Raw genomic sequence first — 6515 nt, forward strand, 5'->3', positions numbered from 1 at the left:
ATTGTGCAAAAGTTCATTTATTTCAGTAATTCTAATATATAATATATTAATATATTGGTATAATGGTATAACTAATATATTATATGGACCCATGCAAAGTGAGATACTTCAAGCCTTTATTTGTTTTAATGTTGGTAATTACAACAAATAAAGGCTTGAAATATCTCCCTTTGCATGTAATGAGTCTATGTAATATATATATATATATATATATATATATATGTGTGTGTGTGTGTGTGTGTGTGTGTGATACAGGGAGTGGAGTAGCAACAGACCCTTCATCCTCTTCCTTGGATTTGAGACAAGGTGAGCTAGTATAGTTCAAAATGAAAGGAAACCACATTTAGCCATTCTGACTGAAAGGTGTTAAGTGACACTAACATCGTTGTCTGTTTTATTATAGTAGGTTATAATTAGGATAAGAGGTTAATATCAAATGTATCCTTCATGTAGAAAAAAAAAAAGTAGAGAATATGTGATTGAGGATGATGGTGGAAGTGAAGAGAGCAGGGAGTTGATGAACAGCGGTCTCTTCCTCCCTCAATACCTATGACTGAAGTTCCCTTGAGCAAGGCACTGAACCCCCAGTTGCTCTCCTGGTGCTGGATATATACCTGCCCACTGCTCCGGGTGTGTGTCCACGGTGTGCACTTGGATGGGTTAAATGCAGAGCGCCAATTCAGAGTATGGGTTACCATACTTTTCAAATGTCACGACTTTCACTTCCAAACAGTTAGGAACTCCATATTATCAGTGTGAATACTTGCAATCAATTATTAGTGAATGAGACCCAGCAAGGACTGTGTTTTGAATATGGATACATTCACCTGTCACCGTCAGCACATTTGGGTCACTGAGGGGCTGTTATAACGTTACTGTAAGAAGGCAGTGTGTGTTGCTGATGGGAGGTCGTGGCTTGTTTGCTATCACCAGCAGATGGCGCTCTGTCAATGCCACATGGGAGCTGTGGCTCTGATCTCCCATGCAAAACTGTCTCTCAGCTCCCTCTGGGTCTTTGCGAAACAGGGTTTGTTTTATGTCTACTTGTACAGAGCTCAAATTTTATATGTTTTTTTTTTTTTGTATCAATCTGTCATTAAAGTAGACATGACTGGAGATTGAATGAACAGTTATAAATATTCTTTCTTTCTTTCTTTCTTTCTTTCTTTTATTAGCACATAGAAATACAATGTGTGGTTACTTGAAGTAAAAAAAAAAAAAAAAAAAAAAATTAGCAGGTGACATGATAAACAGTGCAGTATATGCTGTGTATATTGGAGATTGAGGCTAGTGGTCACAGAGAAAAAGTCACAGTTACATAAATGCTTGCTTTTTCTTACACTGGTCTGGTTTTCATTTGTCAGGTTGATGATATGTGAAAATTGTGATGTATGTTTTATGTGTTGATCTGTTTGTAAACATATACGCTGCCGAGAGAAAAAAAAAAAAAAAAGAAAATACACATAATGTCATAATGGCTTTAAAGTAGGCATGCAATCAAAACTCACACTATTTATTTGCTTAATGCGTCCTACTGGTCTTCTTGTGGATGATTAATATATGTGTGTATGTGAATTAGGGTTGCCACGGTGAGGAAAATTTCCCAGCGGTTAATCGACGTGTGACAACACCGGTATCACCGTGGGGTGGGGGGATGGGAGGGGGTGTCCTCTTTTCCTCGCTCTTTTCCTCACCCATAGAACTAATACCAAATTACACAAAGTTTACACTGTTAGACTTTTCTGTAATTTCTACAGTTATTTACCATTTATCAACCAGTATAATACTGTAAATTCTCTTTACAGTTTATAACTGTAATTCCCTTTGCATCATGGGAATTTTCTGTGACATTAAACACCAAATACAGTGATTTGCTGTATTTTTTAAAAATAAAGTATAATACTGTATTTACCACAACGGACTATTTGGCGCTATTTGGATCGTCAGGATTTGCTTTACGATTTAGATTAGGAACCATAAAGTGCAGGGTTGAAGTTTTGCCCGAGGAGAGTGATCAGCTGACGACGCCGGAGAACATAAGAGCTGAGTACAAGGACAGACACCTTGCGAAGATTTTTTCATCCCCGTGAGTAAGGAAGAGGAAGAACAGCAAACAAGCAAGGTAAATATGTGTGTGACTGCGTGTGCCCGCGGTTGTCCGCACCCCAATTTCATAGGTTAACATTTGTGTCAGCATTGGCACTAAAAATGAGGTAAACCTAACGTTTTATATATATATAAAAAAAACGTTGTGAGTTGAATTTATTGAATTAACCCCGCTAACAACACAGAACAGTTACGTCGTGTTTTAGCAGGGAAGTTGATTAAAATCATGATTTTTTTCATCGAGAATAGCAGCTTATTAAAACGGAGTTAGTAAATTGACGTTGGCCTAACACAGTTGCGAAATAACATAGTTTTTTTATATATATTTTATTTTATTTAAACTGTCGTTTTTTGTCATTTTTGACATCTGGGTCGACTGGGTGCTTTACGAACTAGATTAGGAACTAGCAGTGAGTGCAGTCGCAAGTCCAGAGCTCCCGGTTCTGGAGACTTTAACGGTTTCTTGTCAGCATTGGGGCTAAAAACTGAGGTAAAGCAAACATTTTATTTAAAAAAAGACTTTGTGGGTTTATTGAATTACCGATTAAAAGCATTTTTTTATCGAGCACAGTTAAGCTTAACGTTACATTAAGACGAAGTTAGTTAGTAAATAACGTTGCCCTCTAACTTAGTTGAGTAATAGCATCGTGTTTTTTTTTTTTTTCATTTAAACGGTGTTTTTATATTTTTTCCTCATTTTTGACATTTGGGTCGACAGTGTGCTTTAAGAATTTGATTAGGAACTAGCAGCGCAGTGCAGAGGCCAGAGCTCACGGTTCTGGATTCCCTTAACGGTTTCTTTTCAGCATTGGGGCTAAAAACTGAGGTAAAGTTAACGTTAAAAAAGAAAAAAGAAAAGACGAGTGTACTGAATTAGGATTAAAAACCAGATGTTTTTTTTTTTTTTCGAGCAAAGTAAATCTTTCATTTAAGGCGAATTAAGCCTAGTCTATGAAATGTTATTTTTAAGCTGCATTTTAAACGTGTAGTAATAATAGGTCTTTTTGTGTTTTAAAAACAGCTACAATAAAGGCATCCATCGAGAAAGACATGAGCCTTCCAGCCACACCAAGACTCATAATGCTTGGTAAGAGAAGGTTTTGTGCAATGTTAGTGTACTTCAATGAGTATTTGCCTTTTAAACATTTGTAATTTTTTTTTTTTTAGGTCACAATTTTTCTCTTCCACAAAGTGGATGGTAAGCATTGAGGGAAAGGTGGCCTATGTTTTGGATGAGCACCTGGGATGAGCAGATGCCTTTCTGTATTCTTCATCTTTTTCTACATTTTCAACATTGAATACAAGGGGAGACTGCCTGTGCAACACTGAAACTCATAAAACAGTAAGTACATCTTCATTTCTCCACACTTTGTTTTGTTCTGTTAAATCAAAGTTTAACATGTTTAGTTGTCTGTTTAACTAAATCCCAAAATTATATAGGTTTTTACTTTCTTGTAGCTGTAACTAGCCAGGCACCATTATATTTCATCTGCCAAAATAAACTACAAAATAAAAAATTCCAGAAGATAAAATTATCTTGAGGAATTTAAGTCCTGGACAAACAACATTTTTGGATTGTTTTGGCAGATAAATATAATTTATGAAAACACTTTAGAATGATGGCCTGTCATTTTACGTAACTATGCAGGATTAATAATGAATATGGAAACAAGATTTACTAACCAGTAAGTAATAGTAAAGTAGGACTGGGATATTTTTTATTAGGTAATCAATAATTACTGAATGAGATTGGCCTCATTAAATACTAATAATTATGAAATACCTTGTTACTAAGTTAATTACTAATCACAACCTTACTGTGTCTTAGACGTTATCACTTTTCTTTTTTTTTTACACTGAATATGGACCAGTGGTTTTGTCTCAGACAAAGGTTAATGTTGTGATTAGTAATTAACTTAGTAGAAAGGTATTTCATAATTATTATTATTTAATGAGGCCAATCTCATTCAGTAATTATTGATTACCTAATAAAAATATCCCAGTCCTACATTTAAAATTATGTACTGATTAGTTATTCTTTTTTCCATGTAAGTTATTGGTAGTAGCTGTAGTGATACTGTAGAACTACTCATTTGTCCTGCTTTACTTCCTGCATTTACCTAGAAAAGGCAGTTCACTCAATAAAAATAAAAATTCAGTCATTATTTAGTAGCCCTCAAGTTGTTCTAAACCAAATGTATTTGTTCCGCTGAACGCAAAATATTATATTTTGAATAATGTTTTTAACCAAACAGTTTTGATGCACAATTCACTTCCATAGTAGGGAAAAAACAATGGAAGTAAATGGTGCCCCAAAATGAAATAAATGACGACAGAGTTTATTTTTTGGGTGAACTATCTCTTTAATGAAGAACCATTATTCCAAAGTGTTACCAAAAACTTTTAAAGCAAAGGCACTGAGGGATAAGAAATCTAAAATGCCTTTTTTTGCTCATGGCTTAAGAAATACAGCACACAGACTCAAAAAATATTTAAGCCTGTTTTTAAGATTCTTTTGTACTTCAAATTTCTATAGTAAAATTAATTTTCCTTTAAATTTTATTTATATTAAGAATTTGATGGTTTTTTTTTTCTTACATTCATTGTTTCTTACTTAAAGGTTTTTCTTGAGGATAAACCCAGAGGAGGGAACAAAATGCACCGCCAAAACCGGAGTGAGTCGGAAGACAGGGGAAGTTGTGAAGAGAAAGACAACAGTAATAAACAACCGTGTCATCCTTTCTTCGCCACCTAATGGAGTTTGAGTGGAGAAACTCGGACTAGGTGAAATGCTTCTTAACAGGACATCTACTGTATACAGACACTTTTCAATTTGAGGATACTAATGCAGTTTACTTTTAATTCATCCTGCAATAATGGTTACAATGTTGTTTTTGATTAAATTGAATTGAGGTGATTCAGTAATATGATGATTTTGGAGGATGTAGTTTGTGCTGCTTCTATTATTTACTGACAGTTTTCTATTTAATTATCTATTCTGTTAAGCTAAATAACCGAAACACCGCTCTGTAATATGGAATCAGGTTCAGCATCACTACAAAGAACATTCTTCAAAATATTCATAGCATTGAATCACCACCTCCCTAAAATAGTTTCAACAATCTTCATGATGGCATTGCAGGACTGGATTAAACAGCATTTGTATTGTTAGTTTACCTCAAAGTGTTAACCAAGTGTATAAAATACTGTTTAACCATATGATGAAATGTAATAGGATTCATTTTTAGGATTTTTAAAATTTACATTCTATCTGTGTAAATGTGCACATTTTATGACTAACTTTGTCATTCTTACCTAGAGGGACTTCTGACAGATTCATGCCATAATGAAGACTATTCCTGGTTGTTTCAAGTCATCAAATGTGCCAGGTTTATTGACTTCCAAAGAAGATGAAAAACTTGAGTACTTATCTACTTTCACAATTTATTGGCTTTGGACATTTAGGTTTTAGTCATGTATATGAGTATTTTACACCAAATTTACAGTATTTTTAAGTGACGTATTTCTCATGTATTTTCCTATGAATTTAATACTTTAATGCACATTCAATAATATGTTATTTTGTCAATTCTTTAATTTATTCCATGTTAATGGATGTAAATGTTAAATCCAGTATACAGACAAAGGACAAAAAAATGTTGCACTGTCCCAGCATTGTATCTTTAACGACAGTTCTTTATGCATAGTCCAGATACTTTGTTTTGTAAATGTGATTTTCTGCAGTGTTTTTGCCATTGAATGCACTCTAATTGCTTTTATACATGTAAATTCATGCTCTATTTTATTTTTTATTTTTTTTGGAAAATAAGATATGAATTGAGAAAGTTTTAAAATGAACTTTCACACATTTAGATTTTTCAAGTTAAAGTATTTGCAATGCTTTAAATAAAGAATTTCATGTTTCATAATAATTTTGTAGTAGGACTTGTGTAGGATAAAAATTATAAAAGTGTAATTTTAATTTAGTAAGAATTAATGATTGATTAGGATTAATGTACTGTTAACCAAGGTGTTTTTACAGTAATGGTAATAATACTGTATTATATGATTACAGTAACATGTAGTTACTGTAAAACATGATTACAGTAACATGTAGTTACTGTAAAACTAAAATGCGGTTCTTGTACTGTAAATCTCAAATACAGTAACTTACTGGCAACAGTGTTGCCAGTAAGTTACTGTAAAAAACCCTTGTAAAGTCTAACAGTGTAGATAAGATTCAGTCCAGAGGACGTAACACATATATATAAGAAACAAATGTAAAATAATTACCTAAAACTTACTAAATAAAAACACTATAAAATGGCATTTATTAACAGTGCTTCCAGAGTTTGTTTTCTTTAGGGCTGTGGCTCGATGTCGGCTTCCTCCTCATTTTGCTCTCTCTC

General features: G+C 33.6%; 1 long non-coding RNA gene across 1 annotated transcript; it reads left to right on the forward strand.

Moving 5' to 3' along the window:
* Window positions 1–1730: 1730 nt before the first annotated feature.
* LOC127942433 (uncharacterized) lies at window positions 1731–5372 on the forward strand. Its single transcript, XR_008149328.1, has 4 exons — window positions 1731–2122; window positions 3128–3193; window positions 3274–3448; window positions 4727–5372. It is a non-coding gene; the product is annotated as an uncharacterized LOC127942433 (long non-coding RNA).
* The last annotated feature ends 1143 nt before the right edge of the window (window positions 5373–6515 follow it).

This window comes from Carassius gibelio, chromosome A1 (genome assembly GCF_023724105.1).
Source record: "Carassius gibelio isolate Cgi1373 ecotype wild population from Czech Republic chromosome A1, carGib1.2-hapl.c, whole genome shotgun sequence".
In the NCBI taxonomy this organism is placed as follows: Eukaryota; Metazoa; Chordata; class Actinopteri; order Cypriniformes; family Cyprinidae; genus Carassius; species Carassius gibelio.